The sequence below is a fragment of the Castor canadensis genome, chromosome 12 (assembly GCF_047511655.1).
Source record: "Castor canadensis chromosome 12, mCasCan1.hap1v2, whole genome shotgun sequence".
Lineage (NCBI taxonomy): Eukaryota > Metazoa > Chordata > Mammalia > Rodentia > Castoridae > Castor > Castor canadensis.
Window position 1 is genome coordinate 3653539 of NC_133397.1, and position 26642 is coordinate 3680180.

General features: G+C 42.4%; 2 long non-coding RNA genes across 2 annotated transcripts; both read right to left on the reverse strand.

The window, feature by feature from the left end:
- Positions 1–823: 823 nt before the first annotated feature.
- Positions 824–6182, reverse strand: LOC141414993 (uncharacterized). Its single transcript, XR_012440013.1, has 3 exons — positions 5089–6182; positions 4749–4894; positions 824–1355 (listed from the first exon to the last, which is right to left on the reverse strand). It is a non-coding gene; the product is annotated as an uncharacterized lncRNA (long non-coding RNA).
- A 2631-nt stretch (positions 6183–8813) lies between these two features.
- LOC141414994 (uncharacterized) lies at positions 8814–26386 on the reverse strand. Its single transcript, XR_012440014.1, has 4 exons — positions 26299–26386; positions 23059–23183; positions 21587–21674; positions 8814–8978 (listed from the first exon to the last, which is right to left on the reverse strand). It is a non-coding gene; the product is annotated as an uncharacterized lncRNA (long non-coding RNA).
- Between the last annotated feature and the right edge of the window lie 256 nt (positions 26387–26642).

A 26642-nucleotide genomic window follows, 5' to 3' on the forward strand; every position in this document is an offset into this window, starting at 1 on the left:
CCTCTGCTGGAGGCAACTATGTGCAACCCATCTTAGATGAGGGCCCTCCTGGCTTTCCTTCTAGCCTTTGGACTTCCCTTCTCTTGCCTGAATGCTTCTTTTTCAGGTGTTTTATACTGACTAATATTTTATTGTTTAGAATGCAAATATATTCTTGAAGCACCACTTTGGAGTTTACTAATAAACAGAGATGAAAACAACTCAAAATTTATCAACATCCCCCCCCAAGTATAACGAAAGAAAATGTTTGCTTCATGTGTGTCTTTTCCTTCCTTTGAAGCACATGATACATACTTGTCTGTGGAAGAAGCAGCTTGAAGAAGGGGAGGCCTGAAATGTGTGGAGCCAGCCCTTGGGTTCTCGAACTTGGTGCACAGAGGGACTGGCACGGCTTATTTTCTGAGGCTGTACTCTCCACACATATTTCTGGGGCAACTCTTTCCTAAGCACATCCTTCTAGTGCAGAAACTTCATTCCAAGTGGTGTTGAAATGACTGCCTCTCCCTTTGCGGTGGATCCTTGTGCACAAAAAAGTGGGCCTCTACTTTGCTAAATTTATTGAGATCTAAAATTACTTTCAGATACTGTTGCTTTAAGTTCACTAGATTAACTAATTCACTTTTCCCTGGATGTTTCTTCGTGTCTTGATTTAGAGAATTCCATATGTCTTTACATTAAGGTTCTCTTTAATTGTCCCTAGAAAATATGGCTGAATTTCTTTATAATATGTGTGTGTGTTGGAGATATGTCGGACAGGGCTAACTCTACGTAGAGTTAAGTAGAACGTTAGTGTTTGTGTGTGTGTGTGTGTGTTCTACTTAACCAAAATTGGCAATTGTGTACTTACATTCATCATGGAGTCACAAAAGATGGCTCAGTGATCAATTTTGTTTCTTTCCTTCCTTCCTTCCTTCCTTCTGTTTCTCCTTTCTTTCCTCCCTCCTTCCTCTCTCCCTCTCTTCCTCCTTCCATCTTCTCTCTCACTCTTGGTGTGGAAACACATATTCTCTTGTCACATTGACTGTCCCATTATGGCATTCACTATAAGAAGCAACTCTTCAAGTTATTGTCCCAGATACTCCATGCGTGATCCCTTCCTTCTCTTTCATTGATTAGGGTTCAAAACCCCAGCCTCGCTCTTTCAGCCCATGATATTTGGTCTCCTGGATACAACTGAAAGCCAGGCATTTATTCCTTCGTGTTTCCTCAAGAGTCATCCATCTCTGTCGTCTCTTGCTGGTTTACACTTGATATTCCTGAGCTGGAGCCCTCTGCTGGCCCAGCTCCGTGGTGGTGGGTTTGATTTCAATATGGTGACAAGAAGCTCTGATTAGCACTTCTCTTTTGATACATGACTGAATGGGGAAACAAATTTAAGTCAATAGAATGTAATAAAAATAAATTACAGATGTTTTTCCAAATATTAAGAAAAAAAGCACTCCTTTGTATTCCAAGAAATCAAACGGGAAACAGAGATATACAGATATCTCTCTAAATATCTGAAGACTTGAAATTTCAGTGATTGGATAAAGTCTTTCCTGTGCTGAATAGCAAATTATAACTTTGGACACAGAAATTAAAATACTAGTTCTTGTGTCTAACCTCATATACCAAACTTCACTATCAAATCCAGAAGAGTGAACATAGCAGTCAATAAAAGTAAACGAGGAAAAAACCTTACAAGCTGGTGTGTTAGTTTGATCACTTTTGAGGACAGAAGTTTTGAATCACGTGTCCTAGTGACAGTAGTAAGTACAAAATCTGATGACTCTTCTAGAATAATACATCTGGCAATCCGTAATTAAGAAAAAACACGTGTGACTTTTTAACCCTCTCATATTTGTCTTTTCCTGCCAACATTTACACATTTCCCAGGAAGGGGCTATGACTTTAGAAAGGCATATTAGCAAAGACATAGGCAAAGCAGACAGATAGTTTTCAGGGCCTCTGTGACCTGTGTGTGCGCAGACAAGGAAGAACAATGGGCACAAGTGAAGAATTTGGGATCAAGGAGGTGAGTTAGAAGTCAAGCGGCATTTGGAAGGCAAGGACACACAAGTCTCATGAAGAGACAGTTGGCTCTAGCCCAGTCATGTGGCCCATGCAGAGGAGATGACTTGCATTTTCAAGTTGTTTATAAAAGCCTAACGGTAGCACTAAAGTAAGGCATGACTTCCAAGTGAATGAAAAATTCATCTCGAATTAATGCAGAGTAACTACCGAACTTAGCACTTAACAAGTTGCCTGCTCATTTGGGCCTATGTGTTTTCATACCATAAGGCAGAACTTGATCCAATGAAGAAAAGTAGTAATTACCAGTATTGATACATCTTAACACAAGATGAAATTGGGGTGCAAGCTGCAGATTGCCTTATTCCAAATCCTGTGTTCTTCCTAACAGGTTTTCTAAATGTCCATCAGAAAATTCCTGTGAGTCGTTCTATGATTGCATTCCCACTGCATTCAATTCTCCAAACTCCACCCAAACAGGTGGGGCAGTCCCACGTGACTAGTGCCAGAAACTATTTCCCACTTGAGTTTTCTCCAAATCAACTGGGTTTCTCAAAGCTGTGATTCATGCTCCGTTGTCTATTTTTGGAACTTCAACAGCAATAAAATACCATGGCTATCTTGTAATTGTAGGCTTGCTTTTCCACAGTTGAACCCTGTTCAATGCCGGTCAGTTCCCCCTGGCTATCATTTGATATGCTATGGAGAACAGGAGAGGAGCAATTGAGGGAACAATAGACTCTCATCTTGCTGTACATTTTGCCTAAATCTGTTCTTCACGGCTTTTTGATCATTATATTTCCCATAAAATTGATCTCTCTACAGTCTGTTATGGTGAATTTCACAACAACTAATGCAATTACCCCCAAATGGAGACAGTGAAGTACTTGTCTATCTCACCAGAAGAGGGTGAGATCGTGACAAGTAAAACAGCCATTGGGTGATCATACCAGATTTCAGTTTGATCAGGGAGTTTGGAGTTAGCACGTGCTGGAGGTGAGAATTATATTGACTATTCTTAATTAACAGTTGTATTTCATCAGGGATTTAGAAGTTAGCACCTGCCACAAGGTGAGAATTGAATTCAGAATGGCCGACCTGAACTGGATAGCTGTGATGTTGGGTGAAGCATAAAGCATTTGCCAAGAGCTACTTGAGAAATCCAAGGGAGCTATGTCAGATATAGGCACATATAGGTCCCTAGGGCTGGTATCATTTCTGGTACACAGCACCTCTGCTCTGGGTTACCAAAGCTCCCCATTTCCCTGTTAAGATATATCTTGTTTCCCTCAGCTTCTGTGCTTCATCTAGAACACTGTCATCACTTTGGTTGTTTTTCTTTTCTCTTCATTTGCCACATCTCTCTTTGGGACATATATACAATTTAAAAAATCTGTCCCTCAGCTGAAATTCAAGTGAAACTGGATGCCCTGCAGTTTCATCTTCTATATCCTGCAAGCCTACTCCCAGACGTCTTGCTGGCTCTAATTTTGGGGGCTGGGTGGAGTGTTACTTGCTACTTCTGGGAGGAGCAGGCCCTCGATGTCAGGGTCTTTTATCTTCCACAGTACTTCTTTGATTCCTGTGTTTCTGGCTCTGCTCTGGGTCTTCCATGTGACTCCAGCCTTTCAACTCCCCTCATGTTTGGTTTCTTTTCTACAAACGTCTTACCTTGGACCATCTCTGTTCTCCATAGCAACACACGGATGCCAACCTAGGTCTACCAGTCTTCACCACTGGATTGGTGTGAAAAACTTCACTCTACTTTTCTCTTTTTCTAGGCCTTGTAGATGTCTGCACATTCCCTTCTCAAGTATTTAATGTCACTCAGGATGCCAGGTTAGGATCTACCCCCAGGATGGCAATTGACTTTTCACAATGTCAGTCACTGGGGTTCGAGGACATTGTCACTTAGATTATTTTAGCCCCTTGTAATTTTTTCTCCTCAGTCCTTTTTTTAACTGAGGCTCAATAGTTGTATATCTTTAAGGGGTACAATTATTGTAATTTGATACATGTATGGGATGTGCAGCAGTCGAGTGAGTGTAAGAACATCTCCACCTCTTCAAGCATTTTTATGTGTTGGGAATTTTGTATTCTTCTGTATTCATTTTGATATGTCATAGATTGTTATAACAGATAATTATCTTACTGTGCTATAGAGAATACAGAGCTAATTCCTCTACTCTGTTTTGGTGCCCCTTTTTTAACTTATTTCTGCCCCCACCACCCCTGCCCTTCCCAGTTTCCAGTGACCACTGTTCCTTTCCATTCTCTATGGGATGGATGTATCAGTTTCCCCAAATGAGTGAGAGCATGAGCCCACTGTTGTTAATCACTTCTTGCAGTATCTAAAATGCTATTCTTTAAAATTTGGTATACATAGAAAATGTGGTTATATAAGGTTTTCTATCATTATCATTTTAATCTAGTAACTCAGCTTCATAGGAACTGTGCAGTGTAGAAAGCCTAATGCCAAGCCCTGTACAGGAACTATGCAGCCAAATGAAATCCATTTTGCATATAAAAGAGTTAGTAAATACCTCGTCCGAAGTTACAAAATTGCAAGAGGTAGACCTGGGGCCTGCACACTTAGTAGCAGGCAAAGTGTCCATGTGTCCTCACCAGACAACCACCTGACACTCAGTAGGTCCTTACTGGCTCAAAGAAAAAGAACTCGTGGCACAGATCTTACTAACTCAGGTTCCAAATTGCTTTACTAAATACACTTCACTTACCTGTCTGCACTAGGTTCTAGGACTGGAGTCCTTAGTCTATGGAGCCACTGTGGTTTATCAGTAAAGGAAGCTCTTGGGTATCATAAGTACGCTTGACACAGTGTTCTCACCCAGTGGCAGAGTTCCAGTAAATCCAGAATCTTAATCTGAAAGAGTGACAGTCCTTTACATCAGTGCCAAGGTAACCCAATTAATGTTTTTGCTAGTAAATGTTTTGTGTTTATATGCATTAATTTAAATTTCTTTGTTAATTAAGGTATACATATCCATCCAATACAGAATATATTATTAGAAAGAATCTCTTTAATTTCTCAAGTTTATTTACCTTGAATTCACTTACCTATCCGTTCACTTGTAGAGTTATTTATTACTCAATCAGGTAAGTAGGTGGCAAATTAGAATCCAGCAACCCAGGATCTCAGTTGGCTTGTTCAACGTCTACCTTGTCCCAGACTGTGAGGACTGAGGGACAGAGTGACAAATGAGCTTAGAGAACCAGGGCCCAGGATCACTTGAATTGTTTAAGGAAAGAAAAATGAAGAAATAAACCAAATGTATGTGTGTGCACACACACATACACATCTAGATAAAAACTCTCAAAAGAATAAACTTTAAGGAAAAATCATCGCTTTATCACTCTAATTGTGTGATATTAAAAAGAGTAAGGTGATCCACATTTTCTTATAATAGATAACATTACGTTTATATACCACAGTGTATGAGTCAAATTTATCCCACTTTACCATACAATATCATCCCTCGAGGCTCTGCCAATAACTGAGGATTAGTTGGGCACAGAGTAAGATTCTTACTCTCATAATTTTGATACAGATGACAGAAGTTTCCGGGTGCTTAGAGAAGAAATTTAATTAATGATCCCCACCCTAACCAGTCAGCTGCTTTTTCTGCTCAATTGGTAAGAAGAAAGAGCGGTGGTAAGCTTTCTGCAAACATGAACACACAAATAAACACAATTCCTCTGGATTATTTTCTTCCCCAGGATCCCAGGGCAAAGGGTAGATAGATCTGGTAAAGGGATCATACTTAGTTTAATATCAGTATAAATTGCTTCTCAATTTAGAAGGGGATGAAGATTAGAATTTAGTGTTTAATGGAAGGAATTAGGTAATTTTGTGAAGTGTAATTTCTGGAATGTGGCACATTGAGAACAGTCTACTGAGGAATAGCCACAAATTTAGCAAATAGTACATTCCTTTCTTACAGTTTAAGGTGAAAATTAATCAGATCAATACAAGTCTAGCATTTAGTAATTTCAACTTGCTGTTTGTTCAGGGAGTGTCAGATATTCAATTATCAAAATAAATATAGTAATCTTTTAAAATATCAGAGATATGTAGCTTCAAAGACCCAAAAGATCAAAGCTCCCAAAATACAAATCTTTCCTTAAACAATGAAATTATAAACTGCTTACAAGCAATTTTGAGATCAAATTCTGGGTGTTTGGACCACATATAGTAACAGCGATATTTGATATTTGAATGTTATAGCTCTCTTTGACATGACAAAATTCCAATAAAAGAATGGGTCTGTGTGGATAATACAGAAAGCCAAGTCAACGAGAAACAGCAAGAAAGAAGGAAGCACCCAGACTGCAAGTGGAGTGGGAATGGTGCCTGTGTGAGCACTGAAACCCAGAAAGAAAAGCCAAAGAAAAGAAGATCGTGTCGCAAGAATCTGAGACAAATTCTCTGTTGAGAAGAGGATCCAGGTTGTCATTATGGATCAGAGGCTAAAGGAGAAGGTAGACAATGTAGGAGAAGACTCTGTCTCTACTCTCAAGGGGAGCAACTACAGAAAATGACCATGACATGGGATCTGTGTGACTATTGTAAGAGTACAGGGCCCCACACACAGTGGACCCCTTCTGGAAAAGAAAAGAGAAGGGAGTGAAGATTAAGACCAAGATGGGGGAGCACAGTCAACACATGTCCTTTTTTGGCCCATGAAGGTGTTTTTTGTAGATCCAGTCTTACTATTTCAGCTCGAAACCCCCTACCATTCAGTAACTCAATTTCCTGCTTCAATGTAGAGGACAGAGCTAACTTTCTGTTTAATACCAACATCCACTGGAATGTAACTCCCTGAGGCCAGGAAGTTGGTCTATCTGTATTGTTCCTGCAGTGCCCAGAAAGAGCAGTCTATCTTATAGATACCACGTCACTACTTGCTGCTGCTGAGTAGATGTGACCTTCAAAGATGGGCCATGAAAGTTCCTCCTCCATGACTTGTTTAGCCACCTCAAGGGTCCAGTGCAATGGGACAGAGCACAGACACTGAGGAGGGCCTTTGCCCATTAGCACTGTGGTTAAACTTGACATAAACTGCCTCAGTGGACTGCTAAGAATAGAAGCCTTCCTTGCCATTGCTACAGGTTTCTAAACTTCTTCCTTGAGAAAGAGAAAGCTAGGAAGAAGCCCATCCCATTCATAGTTTTCACATTTACACATCTAACATGTGCACACATACACATGTAGAGACATGCCTATGCATGTGTGTGTGTGTACATACATTCCCCAGAGTATTCACTGGTTTGGAGAACTGACTAATTTGTTCATGATAATGTATGGAGGTGGGGGTGAGGGCCAGTGCTGGGGGTCCCATATGCACTGCCAGGGCTCCTACTTTTTGTTACCTCTCTCCTCCCCCACCCCTCAACCTTCCCCTAGTCTTTTTGCTTCTTCTCCTAACTGGGTAATTCCTTAATTTTAACCATTCTCCTCAGTTCATTCTTCACTCAGTTCCCTTGCTTTCTCATTTTCTACAACAAAACATTTAGGGTCCATATTTCTTACTTAAAGGACTATTAGGACCTGTGATAACATAGCACTGTCTCTGCTTTTTTCACACTTGCCTCTGAGTTTCTGCCAGCACTGAGTATTGTGAGTCACTTTAGTAATAACTCAGCTTTCATTGTGAGAGACCCCCACTTGCATCTGCTGTAACATATGTGCTCTGCTATGACAAGAAGGCAGTCACCTCCTGTTCCCTAGTCCCACCAAGAGTCGTGAGGGCCAGGTGTCTCACTTTGTTCATGAATCTGTCTCCAGGAGTGTCCGTCCCTTTGCCATTGTGGATCAGGTGCCACCAAGCCACACAGCTATTGCTGTCCTATGAACCACAGAAATCAGGAACGGAGTTCTATTAGCAGGCAGAAAGGGCCATCGTCCCCATGCCAAAGCTTATGGGCATGCTGCAGTATATTTTTTGAAAATATTTCAATATTTTCTGTTGTCTGAATTTAATCATTATTGCCGAAGTATTTTGACTACCTGACTTTAAGAAGGCAAGGATGGATCATTTTACCAGTTTTAGTTCAAGGATGGTGTTGACATTTCATGTTCATAAATGAGAGTGGCTAAGTGAAGTTTGTTTTGACCATGATTAATTCTGCCTTGGAGTCTTTCCTTGAGGAGACACCTTAGACTCAGTGGATTTTCTGGGTTATTTTTGCAGAGCAAGGAACTCAATGTTCCTGCTTTCTTTTCATGGTGCTTTTTCTGAAATGCAAATAAACATTACATTTAAAGAGAATCCCTACATATTTTAAAAGGAAAATTATTATTTTACCCATAAATTTATGAATTATAGAGGTACTGTAAATATATTTTCTCAAGTTTAATTTTTTCAAGATTTTACTGATTTTTTGGTCTGCCAAGAAATTCTCTCATCTTTCTCCCTCCCTCCTCCCTCCCTCTCTCCTCCCTCCTTCCCTCCCTCCCTCCCTTCTCCCTCCCTTCCTTCCTGCCCCTCCCTCCTTCCCCTTCTCTTCCTTTCTTTCTTTCTTTTGCTTTGGAGGCCAGCACATTTTACTTTGCATCGATGACTTGATTGTTTTAAACATGTCCGATAGCTCCCAAGCCAGCTATTATAGCTTTTTACGCTATTGATAGGACATCAATATTCAAGCAGTTCTTTTGTCTACCGTAAATTTTCCCATGTTCCATCTTAACTATTATTCCTTTTGTTTTGTTTTGAAAACCTCTAACAATAATATTCACTATATATTTTACAGAAGACTGATGAAATTAGTTTACTTACTGTCACAGAGAATGGAGATGACAAAGGACTTTACTAATTCTCGGAGTGAAATGGTGAGACCCAAGGACCCTGTCTCTCTCCAGCCTCACAGCACAGAAGGCACCTGAAGCATGTGTAACCCCAGGTGCAGGTCCTGCTGGTCTCAGAGCCTTGTGGGTGGGGTTTCTCCTTCTGGATAAAATGACATTTTCAGAAGCTAAGTTACCAAAATGAAACAGTCCAATGACAAAGTAATATCATTACTGAATAATAACATAGTGATGAAAGTACAAGAAATTCTGGGAAGATACTCATGAAATTGGTATCTAAACACCTCATATAGTCTATTTTGCCAAAAGAATGTATAAATTAATCCTTCAAGAGGAGGAAAATTCACAACTTGTCCACAAAGTGAACACTTTGCAGATGCAAGCCAATCTAACTGTGAAATTTTCTAGTGGCATTTTTTTACAAAGTAAAACAAGAGGCTGATTATGTGAAATGCACTGAAGTTGCTCAGAAGTAACTGAAAAACCCTGAAGTAGTGATTGTAAGTTGATGGTTTATGTTTCCTAGTCCATCCCCAGTGCTGGCATCTTGTCTTTCTATTTCTGTGCGGGCGTTTGCCCGCGCCTCTGCCTCTTTTCCCGAGATTCAGCTCCTCTGTGACTCCCCTAGCCTCCCTGCTCCCTTGGGAAGTGGACGGATGACTGTGGTTTGTTAATAAATGTGTGAGCAACCAGCTATTCAAAAGGAAAAGAGGAGGAGTCGTAATTTGTCGTTTTCACGGTGTAAATCCTCCACCTGGACTCCCACCTTTCCTGAATTCTAACCCAGCTGTCAAGTTCACGGGGGGACGGGAACTGGACAAGAAGTCCAGACTGAGGGAGAGGGCATCTCGCCCGCATCTGGAGGAGAGAGGGTGTCTTCTAAGGTGCTTTGGACTCTGCTGAGCATTCTGGGTAAGTTCACAGCAGGGAATTGTTATTTGCAGGTAGGAAGGCTGATAGGCACGTTGAGCGGGTGAAGTCATATTGAAGTTATATTTCTGAGTTATTTGTAATCTTTTTTGCCCAAAGAACCACGCAGAAATTATAGACATGAAGATTTCTTGGTTTATCCCAAGCTGAGCTCAGATCCTCCCAACAAAATCTTGAGAAATCATCTTCCAGCCACTGTCACCCTATTGACTCCACAAGCCTGGGACATGGACACCGAAGGTTTGCGGTGAGACTCGTTCTTTAAGGCAAAGTAAGCAGAATGGTGATTTCCAGGCCTCGCCCGGGGACATGGTCACTTAGGGAAGTTTAAATTTCCTTTGCTGAGAGGCCCTTCCTGACATTGGGACAGAACCAGCCTGGGCAGGGAGACCGTCCGGGCAGCTGGGGGCTTACAGCATGCCCAGGGGCTTCCAATACCCAGCCGGGAAGACGTCCTGCTGAGAAGGGGGTGGGCGGCAGTTCCTTCCTGATCATTTGAGCAGGGGATGGACAACCCGAATGGAGTCAGCTGCAGCAGGTAACACCACAGCTGCCCTTAAATGCAGAGGAGTTTATCTTTCTCCACAAACTACATCCTCCTGCAGAAAGGCTGGGGCTGCCTTCCTCGCTTCCCAGCACTTCCCAGCAGTTGCGTGTGGTGACCCTGCCATAAACGTTGAGGGGATGTCCTAATTGGCTTCCCTCAATAATAACTTGGTGACGAGGTGTTGATTAATGTATTACTGTGTGCTGAGCAACCTATTTGCATTTCTAGGGGACATCTCCAGATAATGACTTAACCCTTCCCTGCTGTGGAAGGCGTGTGGGTGAGACATTTGTTAGCAAGCCTTTCTCTTTCATACAAATTATAGCACGTGGGCAGCTTGTTCCGTAAAGAACCATCTAGTGTCCTGCTTTACTTTACTTTTAAGTGTGCATTAGATTTCTACTTCATAGCTGGAAAGTACAAGGCAAAGCTGTGGAATGATTACTTTTGAAAGATACAAAGTATCTAAAAGCAGTTAAAGGCTTTTGGTGCTAGGTAAGATAAAAGCTTATTAAATATTTTAGAATGGCATTTTTCTTAAAGACACAGAAATTATTCCACTATTATAAAAATTAATCTATTTCAAAAGCATATTCTTGGTTCTCAGTACACAACTAATCTGGAGTTATCAGCATAGTCGATATTCGAGTACAGGCGCTCTGGCACCTGTGGTTTGTGAAATCCAGGGCTTGTTTTCTCTCCGTCTGCTTTTCCCAGGCATCTTCTCTCCATGTGTTTTACCTCTTCTCATCTTGTTCTTTTGATTTTCTCAATGACAATTAAAACTGAATCCAGCGAGAGACTAGGGCTTTTTGCTTTGCTGCAATGCGTTGTTTTGACTCCTTTAAGATGAATAATCAGCACCTTCACCCCTGCTCAGGAGGAACAAGGATTTCTGGGGCCCGCAGAGGAAAGGAACTTGGCTCGCCCTCCCCATGACCATTGCACTCAAGTTTGTCATGCAGATTTATGCACGGCTATACCTTGACTGTGATCACATGCCACCAGCAGCAGTTCTGTCCACTGGGGGACACTGGACAAGATATGAAGACACTTTAGGTTGACACATTCTGGTGGTGATGAGAAGATACTATTTTCCTGGGGCAGTGAAAGCCAGGGGTACCTGAAAGCAACCAACAACCCCTAATCCACATCATCATCCATCCTCACAGCCAGGGGCACCCCAGTTGAGGAGCTCAGGTCTGTGTCTCTATTCATAGCTGTCTGTGTCCCCTAAGTCAAGTTCTTATGTAAGTTACATAGCCCTCAACACTCTGAGCCTCTGTGTGCTCAACTCTAATGAATCCTGAGAGGACAGTGACATCGTGTGCCATCAGCACATGCAGATCATCATTGGGCATAGATCCACAATCAGTGTTTTCTAAAACAAAACCAGAGGACCCAGCTGACACTGTCCTGAGCATGTCCCTCACCTGCTGACCCTACCACGACATGTAATTTCTCTTGCATGGCACCTTGAAGACCCTCTGAAGCAGGAGGTGATATTTGAGAGGCAGAAATGATACTTTAGGAGTGGTCCTATAACAGACAGTGTGGGATTGGCTGAAATCACCTTCTTTTGTCTAACTCTAAACACAGCCCTAAAATAATGAAAACATTCTTGGAACAAGACTACACTAAAAAGTGCACCTGACTTTCTTCTTAACCTCCCCACATTTGGTCGCCCACCATGCTTTGCTAGACCTGTCATTTCTCTTCAATGGCTAACCCTGCCTGACAACTAGCAGATGATCAGCGAACACAGTGGGCACACCCTCTGTGACCTGGCCTTCCCTACCTTGTGGTCTCTCTTGCTGCTCCCTCCCCAGGTCTTCTCTAACCTGCAGGAAGTGCCTTACCCGTCGGCATGGCCCCAGTGCACTGTGCACTTTTTTACCTCCATGTGTTGGCACGTGCTCTTTCTTCAAGCAATGTCTTTTTCCTCTTTTGTTTCCAATTTCACACCGCATTATCTGTCAGGACTTCATTCTAGTTTTACCTGCTGCAAAGATTGGTCCCGTGCTCCTTGGTCTTCTTGGAGCAGTAATAATGTGCACCATCATTTCGTCATTAATCACTGACCTCTCAGCCCAGCCATCTAGATGTGGAGGGTGACAAGATTGTGCCTGCCCCTCACTGAGCAACAGGTGGGTCCCAGAAGATTTGGCCTACTCCTACAAGTGGCCACATCTTACCCTAGAAACAAAACTCTGCCTGGTTCCCTATGGCTAGGAAACGCACAGAATAAACAAATTCACCGTGTGATTTAAATGCAGGTTTTCTCTGAAACCCACCCACCCAATTCTCAAGAGCAGTAACTAAGAATGTATGTGGGTATTTTTTCCTTACAGAAATGACACCTTCTAATCAAGAATGCAGGAGGCAGGGTAGTGAAGTGAGCAAGGATTTTACTTACCTTCCATATTAAAGTGCTTTGGAAAACAAGCAGAACTTAGACTTTGCACCTGGACCAGCTACACACATTTCCAGGCCCTGAGTCAACAGTTCTTTGTAAATGTGGAGCTGGAGAGAGCACAGGCTGAGAGAAAGAAGGGTACCAGGAGAGCTTACTGTGCCTCAGTGTACTTCTCCACTGGGAAGCTAGACATGTTTGTAAATATCCAGGTGCTCAACAGACAATGAGATCTCAAAGAAGTGGTGCCAAGCCACCCAGTGTACAGAGGAACTACGCTGTTTGTAGTCGGGCAGCCAGAAACCAGTTCATGGGAAGGATGGAGTCGGAGCTATGTGTTGATCTGACATCAGCAAAAGGATCTTCTGAAACCTTGATATATCACATGTTGGAGATGTGTCAGTTCTTCATTCTGTGTTGCACACTTTTCTAGCTCCATGCATGACAGGAGACATCTGAGCAGGAGTAGAAAAGCTGAATTCACATGGATTCAGATGGATCCTGCGGAAGCCTCCAGGTACCCCAGTGCCCTCTTGTATGCAGTTGACTCACTCAGCTGATAAATGTGATTGTCTTCCCAATGCTAACTGTGCCATGTGGTGAGCAGGACCTGGAGTGGAGTCAGACAGCTTTCACACCTGAGCCATGTGGGTGGTTGCAGGACTGTAGGGAGGAAGCAGTGGTGATGGAATACATGGAACCCAGGACACTGAGGCCCTTTTCTTTTCTGGATGAGTACACCACTTCAGAGGTAAGTAAGTGAATGCTTCTAACAGTGGGGGGGTTGCAGTGAGGGATACAAAAGCATTCTTGAAGCAATGGAGTAAGAGACCACCATGTAGCTCACCAGTGACCTGCTGGACAGTTCTAGCCTAGGGGCTGAGTCCTGGCTCTCCTATCATCTCGCCTTCCACCTCTGTACCTTGGTGCCTTGACCACGTGCTGCTAGGACATTCCCTGTGCTGCACTTTTGTTATTACTGCTCCCACCACTCCTACTTAGTCATGATGCATGGGATGGGAACAGGATGGCCAGCCCATTGGGTCAGCCCACAGAGGAAGCCTGATTTCTAATGTGGCAGGCTCCTGCCCTCCAAGAGGAATTTGACAACATTGATGGATGCTCTGGCTCCTAGCAGGGAGAGGGTAAGCATCCTACAAAGCTTGTCTCTCCATGCCACACAGAGCCACCTGGGTTGTCCTGTCAACAATGCTGAGGTGAGAGAGACTGAGCAGGGCCAGGAGCAGTGTTTGGCCTGTAGGTGGCAGTGGCTGCAGCGCTGCTCCTTTCTCTGTGACCCAACCACCCTTGTGACAAGTCACTCCTTGAGCCCACTCTGTTCCCTCCTTGGACTGACTTTCGGGGAACAAAGCTGTACAAATCAATTTGAGATGTTCCAAGAGAGGCTCCAGCCATCTGGGATTCACTCCTGTTTCTCCTTCCTGCTCCTGTGGAACCAGCTGGGGAAGCTTGGCCACCTGAGAGCAGCTGAAGCCAGTGAGCGGCCACGATGGCGCCAGCAGCCAGCAGAACTGGGTCCCTGGAGCCTGCAGAGGACGTGTGACCCCAGCAGTTCAGCTGTCTAGGAAATCCTAGGCTTGATTGCCCAGAGTGTCCTCCTCACCCATCACAGAGCACCAAGAGGCACCATGAGGGCAAAACCAAAGGAAACAAATAAATAAGTAAAAATAAAAAGAACTTGCGGGTTGACCTCATGGCAAGGGTGGCTATGCCTCTGAGAGTCACCTCCCTTGTTAGAATGCCTGGAGGCAGCTGGAGCTGACTGAGGGCTTCAGGGCTGTGCAAAATTGTCAACCTGTTCCTGGCTCAGTCTTGAGGATGTCAGTTTAGAAGAATGTAGGAGGTGACTTCTCCCCCTCTATAGTTGATAATACAGCAATAGGGATAAAACCTAGCACTTCCCAGGATGGGAAAAACTTCGTAATTAACCCAAGGACTAAAAACCTGCACTATCTCACATGAATCTACTTTTAAAAAAAATCCCTGGGAATGGTTTGCATAAAGAAGACATTTTCTCCATTAACTGGCTTTGAGCTAATACCTTCCCAATTTGTGAAACTGGATTTGTGACTTATGAAGAAAGAAACTCTTTGAGTGAAGTCTTCAAAATCACAGCCCCTCTTGGTCCCTGGGCCCACTCTCATGGGCCTGCACAAGAGGACCTGCTATTCACTCTCATCGTACCATACAGGCCAGCAAGAAACACGGGCTGCCACCGTAGTGCAGTGCAAGCAATTTAAGAATTCATAACTGGGAATCATGATTTTGCTGAAAACTTAAAACTTTTCCGTAAGCAAGAAAATGTGGTACTAGAGTTTAGAAGTCTGACCTAGATCAAGTCGTGAGCTGCCTTTCTATAAGTTGCACAGATTCAAATGCTATAGACAACCTCCGCATAGTAGAAATTCAATAATGTTTATGTTTAAAGATTAGAACTTACATTTGAATCCTCAAAGAAAGATAGTGAAATAGCAACAAAGTTTTCTTTGAAAAATAAGTTGAGAACCTAATTATGAGTGGTTACTGATTCTGGTATAGTGTCTTGATTGATATATGAGACAAAAAAGGAATGTTTTCTTTCACTAAAGACAAGCTACTCTTAACAATTCTGAAATAAGACAGCAGCACAATAACTCATGTTTTTAGCTACCTCAGTGAGCCTCGTGTTTCCAGGCTGCTGGAAAGCCTGGGACTCCAAGCGTTCAAGACCAAGTTACTAGATATCTCAGCGAACTCATCTTTCAATTAGGGCTAGACCTAATCGAACTATTTTCAAATTTTGAGAGACTTCTTCCATTTTCTAACGCAAATATTCAATTACAGTACTGGGATATTTATAGGAAAGAAAACAGGAACAAGAGAGACAGAAATGGTATGTTTTGATCAACTGCAAAAGCACTTTATTGATTTCCTCTGAGCTACCTGGTTTACAAAGTAATTTGGTAATCTAGCTTATGTGAAATACATCATAAATTTGGCATTAAAATACTGATACTTTGACCTCAAATTAGAAATACAAATATCGTCAGGGCATGGAGGAATCCTGGAGCTCGTGCTGGACCACAGCCATCTTGGGGGATGAAGGGGCAAGAGCCAAATCCATCCGTACCGTGGGAAAACAGCAGCAAGACATCCAAACTCTAGGGAAGAACTTAGAGTACAAACCATGCTTCCAGCAGCGCGAGCTGTGTTGCATCACTCAACACTCAATTAGGCTGATGTGCACACCCTGAAGCCACTGAGATAGCACTTTGCAATAATAAGAGGGGACATTTTGAGCAGTGGCAAGAGATCAAGTCTGTGAACTTGGGTCAGTCACCATAACAGTAAACAGGGTGGGGAGTGGGGAGGCGTATAACAGGGTGAGCTGCTGGAAAGGCTGGGACTCCAGGTGACCAAAACCAAGACAAGCTGCATCCCAGAGAACTCGTCTTTCAACGAGAGCTAGACCCGTGTCATTGCTTACATGCCTCTGGATGTCATGCTCTTCCCTATCACTCTGAGTCTATGATGCTATACTGAAAAGTCAAGTAGGGCAGAAGCCTGGGAGGTCACTGGCCCCTGTGACATTGAATGACTTTCCACGTCTGCCCCCGTGTACTGCTGGAAGACAAGGCCAATCTCTTATTGATGTTGACAGAAACTATATTGACCACATATCAAATCTTTCTGAACAATAATCAACTATTCACTGCAATGCAGCATCTGATAAATTCACAAATTATATCACTTAACTGTTCCTGAAACTGTGAATTGAGATGGATACCAATTATCTAAACTAGAAACCAATGCTTAGAAAGGTAAGTAATTTACCGAAAGTCTCAGAACTACCACGAGGTAGATCTGTATCTGATTCCAAACTCCACACCCTTTTCACCATTAGAAAATGGTAAGGTACTGAAAAAACTGTGAGAGTGAATAGAAAGAAAAATAAACAAGATAAATGAAAGAGAATGACTTTCCCCATGAGAATGCACTTTCATTTTACCATTCTCTAAGCCCTAATTTTCTAACCAAAATAGAAAAACAGTGAAAACAACAAGCACAAACTTCTCAGTGTAATGAACATACTGAGTTCTTTCACAGACTTTCGTAACCTGTCACAAGTGAACAGGGCATTGCCCAAGACCCACCCTCTCAGTCCTCTTGCCTTCTCCTATTCCTTTTTCCTCTGAACCTTCCATCACTCATTCATTCATCAATCCATACCTTCGTCAGGTCTCTTAAGCTTGCAGCTTATTTGGGGAATAAACTATATGAAGTGAAGTAGTGGACAGGTCATTCTGAGGTCAGAAATCATGCCAGACTGGCTGTCCATCACTGACCCCACTCACCAGTGCACCTCCCAGCCCAGCTTAGAAGCTCTGTATTTACAAAGAGAGTGAAGTAATATTCTTCTTTATCTGTTTTAGAAAATGTAGGTTCAACACAGTGAATGCATAGGATTTTCGATGCTGATATTGGGGTAAAGGAAGAGGATATCGAGACAGAAATGTTACAATTACAAACGGCAGCCTGCATTTTCTTCTGTGGTATTCTGACACTGAGGTGAATGACTGAGCAGTATTACATCACGCTGGTAGGAAGAGACCAAGCGGGGCTCCAAGTCTGAGCTCTGTGGTTTAAAACCCTTGTCCTGACCATGTGTATGTTTGCAGGTGCTTCTTACAGCTAAGCATGGGAATTCATAGCCAGCTGAAGGAATTAGCCTGAAGACTGACGTGCATATTGACGCACACCATCAACACACAGTAAAAGGCATTTGCCTCTTGTTGACCTTAATTCCATGTTTTGTCTTCTTTTTAATTCAGGATGACCTGGACCAGGAAAGCCAAATTTCAGATTCTTTTCATAAGAGTACATATCTCCAGCCTCTTCAATTATTAGTGTCATCCCAATGTTCACTGAGTGACTGACTCACCCATGTCCTACACTCTTCTTAGGGATAGAGCAGCTTCTGATGCCTGGCACTTCTCTAGCGTACGGGAAGAAGACTCCACTGTGGCTAAACACCCTGAACTCCAGATCCCCTGCAGGATGGAGAAGCAGGGAAACCATGGTAAAACCAGACCCAGTGAGCAAACTGGGACTCCAGAGAGACAGGGCAGATGTTCAGTGATAGGACTGGATGGAGTTCTAAGTTTGAATCCCTTTGCTGTCACTGCTGGTTTATCAGGTGTAAGTTAGTTTTCCTCCTTCAGTGGTCTTTCTTTGTAAAATGGTAATGGTGACAGAGGCAGGTCTGACCGCATAAAATTGTGCCAGCACAAAACGAGGTCATCCAAGCATACCTCCAGATCATGGAGTCCACATGTTTATCACCTCTGACTAAGTGACTCAGCACTTGTCATAATAAAGGTTTTCCTCAAGCTGCATCAGTATCCAATAAATAATGGCATCTTTGATAATTAAGCTTCTATAGGGGAGTATAAAAATAAGAACAATAAATGTTGGTTTTTATTCTCTACCTTCCTGTCCCACTGGGAATTATGTTTCAAAATAATACCTAGATCCCAAGACTACAACTTTCTGTGATATTGTTGGTCTCACCAACATTTCTTAAACTCTTCCTTCAAAGAGCAAGAGAAAAGACAAAGGAGTACTGAGCCCCACCATAGGCCAGCTGGCACCATCTGAAGGAAGTCTTGTTGATTTTTGTTTGTCTTATTTCCAATTCCTCTCTCAGTTCCCACTGATTTGTAACACATTTTAGAAATTACAGTTCCCTTATTTTCTTTCTGGATGTATGTCTCCAACTAGTTAGAACCTTTTAGAGATGCCTACCACCAAATTATTGTTTTATGAGATAGTCTGTATAAGGCTAAGTGCTTGGTTGAGACTATGAAATTGGATATGAGTTTGAAGGCTATATATTTGTGCTTTTATGACCTAGAGGGAGAGACATCTAACTTCATCACCAACATGGTACCTGGAGTGTGGAAAGTGCTCAACTACATATGTGTTGAACTAGCAAGCCCAGCACCAGGCATTTGCTTTGACCTTGCTCATGGCGGTGCAGAGCTGAGGCTGAGCAGGAGATGGGAGGGAAAGGACCCACCCTGGCCTTCTTCACTGTGCTTTCAGACCTTATTGTACTAAAATGAGCTGACTCAAGTGTCTGCTCAGAAAGAGTGAGGGGAGAAAAGAACTTCTCTCCCTGTTCTACAGGCAAAAAATAAACCACTGAGAACAGACCACTTGTTCAAGGTCAAATGTGGAAATTTTGATTGGGGCTCTAGAAAATTTATAAAAGATTTATAAATTGAAACAAAATGATACATCCCACCTCTGGTTCAACAAAACATACTTTCTGGAGTTGGAAAACTGATTTCTTTAAATATGAAACTCCTTGTTTATAGTTGCTAAAGAAAATTATTCTAAGGTTGAAGAAAAGAAGAAGAATATATGCACATATATCTTTATTAACAAAAACTGGAACATGCTTAAAAAATTGGCTAATAGCATTTTATCTCTGAGAAAATTTATGCTATAATTATATAGTAGAAGAGAAAACAGTAAAAAAAACATTAAAACTAATCATAAAAATGGTGTGATTTGTTTTTAGATGAAATAAAATAACATAAATACATAATACATTAAATGAATAATATCAACACTCAAAAGGCAAAATAAGTACCTATTTGTAAAAGAAAAGAGACCAGACTGGGGGTGTGTTAGAGAGGTAGAGGGCCTGCCTAGTAAGTGTGAAGCCTTGAGTTCAAAACCCAGAACCACCAAAAGCAGGTAAAATGTGCAGGAATACGTTTATTTCAGTTTATGGTATGTGCCCACAACAATGACTGCCTGGATGTTCTTCAGAGCGTTCCAATAGGGGACATTTTGATGTCACCTTCCCAGAGGAATCTACAGATCAGGGGGACTGACACACTCCAAATCACACAAACAGAATGATGTGAGGCTTCATCTGCAGCTGGCTCTGAATTGAATGCAGCCCTGTTAACACGGACCCTGGGGTTTCCAGAAGATACAACCATGTTGAAGACATGGGTTGAGGAATGATGTCACATTAAAATGTGAAAAAAGACATGAGTATAAAAGTTGGAGATAAGTGACAACTGAAGATGAGCAAGAGGATTACAGCTCAATATATTCACACGCACTAACTCAGTGACGAGGAACCAAAATCCAGACTGACCCTTGTTTAACCCAAATGTGGAATTCCACCTGTACTCTAAAAAAACATAAAGCACAGACTTGCTTCCCAGTGCTTACAAACAACAGAACGGGGAACTCTGCATAGGGCTGAAGAGGGCAGATTGTAAACATTGCATACCTTCAACGAAGCAAAAGTGAGTATCAGGTCAGTGCTAAATTTATTCAAAGAACTCTGTAAGATATTGGTATGTCAAAAATGTCAATTGTCATTAATTAAATCTTATTTTTTAAGAGTAAAGAGTTAATTTTACACAAATCTAAATGATTGTTTGAATATTTGACTGATAAATGATATAGGAAATTTATAATTAAAGATCTGATCAAGGAGTTTCTTTTTTAAAATATTTTTCCCAGCAGTTCTGGTGTTTGAATGCAGGGCTTGGCACATGTAAGACAGGAGTTCTATGATTTGAGCTGTGCCCCAGCCCTGTTTTGCTCAGGTTATTTTGGAGATAGGGTCTTGTTTTTTGCCCAAGGAGCCTGGACACTCCTATTTTAAGCTTCCTGCCCATCGCTGGGATGATAGGCATACCCAGCACCTAGCTTTATTCCTTTAAAATGGGTCTCACAATTTCTTTTGCCTGGGCTGGTCTGGAACCTTGGTTCTCAAGACCCAGGTTTTCGATTAGCTACAAATGCAGGCATGAGCCACTGGTGTCGAGCTGGAGTTTCTGATTTGAGGCAAATTAGATATTAGATTGCTTTCACACAGATATCCACGGACTATAGTTTATACACACAAACACACCCAACATATGCATGTTATTTTATATATATATATACCTATATATGTATATAGGTGTGTATGTATGTGTGTATCTGATATACACATATATGTATACATATCAGAAAAATATAAAAATTATGAGGTGGTCCTCATAATTATGAGGAATGAAAATAGTTTACTTTCTAGTTTTATTAAATATTGAAGCCAATTAGCAAGTTTACTTCTTATAAAATAGTTCATATTCATTTTAGATATGTAGATAACAGCAAAGAACAGCTAAAAATTAACTTCTTTTCTCTGCACATATTTGCAGTCATTTTAAGTGAAAACCTGAATATAGTGCTTTTTAAATTCAAGTTTATAAACTGTACTCCCACAGAATTAGATATCCTTTTGAAGATGTGATTTTGTAATTTTAGGGATGATATCGCAAAAGTTGAATGCAGTGGGGTTAATAAATAGAGTCATTACCAGCGCTCCTCTCTTCCTAGCAAACAGCGGGTCCCAACAGTGTGAGAAGGGTCTTGGCAAGCTGGGGTGGAAAGACGAATGTGGACGGTGTCAGGTGAGAGACGAGTCAAGACAGGCACAAAGTGTGGACACAGGAGGGCCAGGGAGCAGGACAAACGAAAATGGCTGCATTATGCAAGCCACTGTACCACGCAAACGGCCGAAAACCCTATAGAACCTCAGGCAGGAACTTGGATACCAAGCATTAATTGATAATTGTTAATCAGCTCAGTTAAAGCTTTTTCTAAGTTTTGTACATTTTATTTCCCTCTGTCTTTAATCTCAATTGTTGACTGTTTTTCCACACAAATCCTTCCATGCCCAGTCCTTGACAGTTTTCCCAGGACCCTGAATCTATCCCAGCACTGTATTATTCAGACATGGAGTGGCTGACCAGTAACTTAAGGAAGAAATTGTTTATTTTACCTCATGATTTCAGAGATTTCAAGCCAGAGTCTTTGACTTCTTTAGTTCTGGGCCTGTGGCAGAGGCAGGACGTCAAGGTGACAGGACCCTGTGAAGGAGGAGGCTGTTACCTCTTGTCAGACAGACAGCAGAGAAGAAAGGACTTGCAAGTCATAATTTTCAAACGTGTGCCCCCAGGACCTACTCTTCCCATCTAGACACCACTCCCAAATTTCTACCACCTTCCAAAAACTGTCAACAGCTAAGGACCAAGTGTGAACACATAAGCCCATGGGAGGGCACTTCATATTCAGACTATAAAGTTCCACACAGCCCGCCAAAGCCCACAGCGACCTCATGGTACAAAGACTTGGTCCCTCTCCAAGGTCCTCAAATCTTAAGAGTTCTAACATTGTTCAAAAGCTTACTCCGAGTCTACTAGGACTTGAAGCAACTCTTAGCTGTGAGTCCCTGACACGTACTCTCTATAACAATGACATAGAGAAAACACTCATATTCTAAACGTCCCTGACACTAAAGTAGTGAGGAAGGACCAGATAGAGCAAGAGCAAAACCCAGTAGCGCAAACATTAAATCCAGCATGGAAGGCACGTGATGGTGTGGTACAAGTGCCAACAGACTTGGGCAGTCCTTCCGGGACAGCCTTGCTGCTTGCAGCTCAATCCTGGTCCTAATCATTGCCTGAGGATTTCCTTAGCAAATGTTCCACATTCCTGGCATTTCCAACTTTCTTGGGTCTCCATTGTAGCTTAGGCTGCACTCAGAGCTTCACACACACATTGCCCTCTTGGTGGCTGCCTTGAGGGACTCCAACCCTGTTGCCCATTGCCTAGCCTCCCAGGCATGCTTTATTTTTTAAATCATGGTGGAAATCACCATGAACCCATAATTCTTGCTTTCTGCATGCCTGCAAAACCAACATCAAGTGTATGACATGAGGTCTGCTGTCAGCTCAAGCACTGGCAAGGCCTCCTTGGACCTCAGCCATTTTTGCCTCTGAGTGCCTGGGTGGCTGAACACAGTAAAACAAATGCTGGGAAAACTGTTTCCTGGGCAGCTTGGTGTGAGTCAGGCACCCAGGAGGTGCTCTCTTCTCCAGGGAAGGTTTTCAAATGAGTTTCCTCTTTATACCTTTGCTCTGTTACAGATGGGATCTGGTCAGTTCCTGAGTTGCCTCAAGGAATATTTTCCTCTTTCCTGATACAAAATACTTAGCTTCTTCTTCTTACTGGTGCCAGTCTCTTCAGAAACCATCCTTCCTTAGCCCTGAGTTCACAGAGGCTTTTCTGACCAAACTGCAGGTTTTTAAAGTTTTTCTGCTCTGAATTTTTGCTCATTATAGACCTTTAACATGCCACAGCCTGAATAGAGGACTGCCTCTAGACTTTCTCCTTTAGACTCAGCCTCATATATGATCTCAGGGCACAGACAAAATATAGATGTGGTTCTTTGTCAGAATGCAGCACAAATACCTTCAGTCCACTTCCCAGTGGAGTCCTTGTTCCCATCTGAATCCCCACAAGCACAGCCTTACTGCCCACGCTTCTGTTCACATCTGGTGATCTGGGCTCCCACCAGAATCTCCATCCAGCTGAGCCTGCAAAATTTTAGGCATATGTTATCTCCAAACTCTTCCAAATTCCACCCATGAACCAGTTTCGTCACAGAAATGACCCCACTCCTGGTACCAATTTTCTTTTTTGAGATAGGATCTCAGGAACTATTTGGCCTGCGCTGGCTTCAAACCAGGATTCTCCTGATCTCTGCCTCCTGAGTAGCTAGGATTACAGGCATGGTCCACTGGCACCTGGCTCCGATTTTCTTTATTAGTTAGACTTCTCTTCACCATGACCAAGTAGCTGGAAACAACTTAGGGAGGAATTGTGTATTTCAGCCCTGGTTTCAGAGATTTCTGTCTATAGTCACTGATTGCATGGATTCTGGGCCCTTGATGAGGAACCCATCACTACTGCAGGATTCTGTGGGGAGGAGGCTGCTCAACTCTTGCCAGACAAGAAGCAGAAAGACACCTCCTTGACCTACTCCCAAAGTTTCCAGATCATCCCCAAAATAGCATCACCACCTGGGATCAACCAAGCATTCAACACGGAGCCTGTGGGGGCCATTTCATATTCAAGCTCACAATCATCTCTGTAATTCACTTAACCATTTTCACTGTAAAGAGCTTATTGTATTTACAATGCCATGTAACTATCTGCTCTTTCTACCTAAGTATTTAGCACTCAATTAAAAAATCTTCAGTTGCAATAAACATAGCATTTTGCCTACTGTGCATTGGTAATTATTGGTATTGGTAACTGTTTTAGTTAGGGAAAGTATATCATTTGACTACTTCACTCTGTCTCCCTTTAATTCATGTTAAAACCAGAGTCATGCTGCCTTATCTACTTAGTCTGTTGCTGGAGGAGTGAAAGTATGTCTGGTACTTATTCCCTTCATGGAATTTGTGTTTTAAGTAGCTAGCACTCAGTGAGTGAATGTCAGTAGTGTCTTTCGAAAAGCCTTGCCTGATACCTGAATGGTCCTTAAGCAGCATTGAGATGATGCATAAGGAACCACTGCTCTGTTACAGATTTTCTATGAAATTAGCAAGTAAAATGAGCCATGGTTACCCTAAGCTCTTAGACAGGCAAATCAAGAGCAAGTGCACTCCTAGTGACTTTTGGAGGACTCCATTGCTGTGACTCACATCATTTCTAATTTGCCCGAGAGTGATGCGGAGACAGCATTGCACAGTAATCCCACATGAAATGTGCTGATAATTGAATCCCTCTGATAATTACATCATGCTCTAGCAGGCTCAGCCCAATCCATTCCTCATGATCACCGTCTTGGACAAAACAAAATGCGTACACGAGGGACCATCGGGGGAACAGATGCTCCTGTGGAAGAAGGCAGCCAAATTCTGTTTACGTAATGTGATCCAGTGATAGTGAAAGCAAGCGCTCTCTTTGCCCTCCCCAGTGAGCATTAGGTTTGCACAGATAATCATGCCAAACCTTTGCCACCTGCCTGGCCAGATCTGTTGCCGGTCTGAGTACATGACAAAGGTCATATGGCTAGTCATGGGTGGCACTGCATGTTCCAAAGAGATTTTTGTGATTAAGCTGATCCTGAGAGATGGCCACAGTTTGTCATAGAGAGAAAGCCAAGCTGTGCTTCAACTGTTGAAGTGTTATTCTCATTTGATAACTTAGAGATTATTCTGAAATGGATAAATGAAAATTATTGCATCATTACAATCTTGTTATAAATATATGTCTCCAAAATATATGTATTTATATTCAGACACGCACACACACGTTATGTGTATGCTTTACTGGTTTTTAAATATCTTGACTGTTATTTCTGCTTCTAAGCTACAATAAATGTGCAAATAGCTGTTCATATTCTTCATAATCTATTGGTCCAGCAAAGGATGTTTTAAAAATTCATATTTTAAAAAACACCAAGGGCTTAAATCAATGCTGGAAGTCACAAAATTGGAGTGAGGTGTTGCAACAGCTTCTTCCCAGAGGGCTTAAGCATAAAAGCAAGGGAAGCCAGCTGTCCATCTCAAATCTGCTTGCTGGAGAGCTCTCACTCTGGTTTGCTTCCTGGGCACTGAGCTGGTCCCTACTCTCAGTGAAGCTGGGAGACTGCATCTAGTATGACCATGCCTGGGAGGTCTGACTGACATCTTCCAAAGCCAGTCCTCTCCTTGTTCTGCCCACTGTGTGACTGAGGATAAGTTACTCACTCTGTACAGTAAGCTTCTTCCATTTGTGTCAGTCAAGATTGGATAAGCTCTGCTGCTGTGATGAACTAATCTCAGAGACCTAACACCGTAAAGAGTTTTTTAAATAATTATTTTTTTTGCTCTTATAAAGTTCACAGTGGATCAAAATTCTCCTTTAGTAGCTGCCTTTCACAGGGTGACTTAGAGACTTAGTAACCTTTAAAATCAATCCTTGCCGATTACATGAAAATAGTGCTTGTGCACTTACTACCTGTCTCTGACCAGAAATTACACACAACTCCTCACCTTGCATTTTACTGACTAGGACCACTCCAGTGGCTGTGATGGACCTCAAGAGAGATCAGGTTGTCTGTCCACTTGTTCAGGAAATGCAGAAGACCTATACACGGAGAGTGCTCACAGGGTAAAGGCTAAAGCCATAGCACTTCCCAGTATGCAAGAGTTACTGATGATTATTAAGCTATACTATTTTATTTCACTTGGCACACCTTGTATGCATAGGAGATTCATTTACCAGCCCCTTTTGCACAATATTGTTTTGTGACTCCGTTGCTTTTCCTGGACCCACGTTGGGTGACCAGAATCACAACAAGGTCAGGACAATGCTCCTGGCTACTTTCTTGTGAGGTGCTTGTTTATTAAAAAGCACCTGTCCTTCTGGGTGGCCAGTCAGAGTCAAAGGATGAAACAAGTGCTGCTTTTCTGCCTCCTCTTTTAATCCAAACCCCAAGCCTTGGTGGTTATCTATTCTTTGATCCTAAACCTCCCAAGAGCTGTCATTTATAGACACCATCTGACTTACCTGCTTGTCACATGTCTCCAAGGGAAACCCAACCCACCCTCCTGCTGTGATGTCTACAAGGCCGGGTGCTCCTGAAAACTTGGAGAAGAAGGTAAAACAGATACATGAAACTTTGAGTTAGAGAAAGGAATCCCTGTAAAAATGCCATACTTGGAAGGTTGCGTTGGTTGGAATGGGGGGACTCAATCGGTATCACAGGAAGAAGCAGGAATGCAGAGAAAGAAGCAGCCGAGTTGGGTGGCTGGGACTGTGTGACACTGACCTGTGTCCTATCCCTTCTGCTCCAAGACTGATGCAACTGTAGTTATTGCATCACTGCTATTTTTCCCCCACCCTCATTGGCTATAACCTGGAAGGACGGTGTCATGGACAGGCCAGGCCACATGACTACTTGGTAGGAGAACAGTCTAACAGGAAACTGACAGAATTCCCAAAAAAGGAAAAGGGAAAGTAAGAAAAGCATAAGGAAGAAAGAATGAAAGAAGGAAGATAAG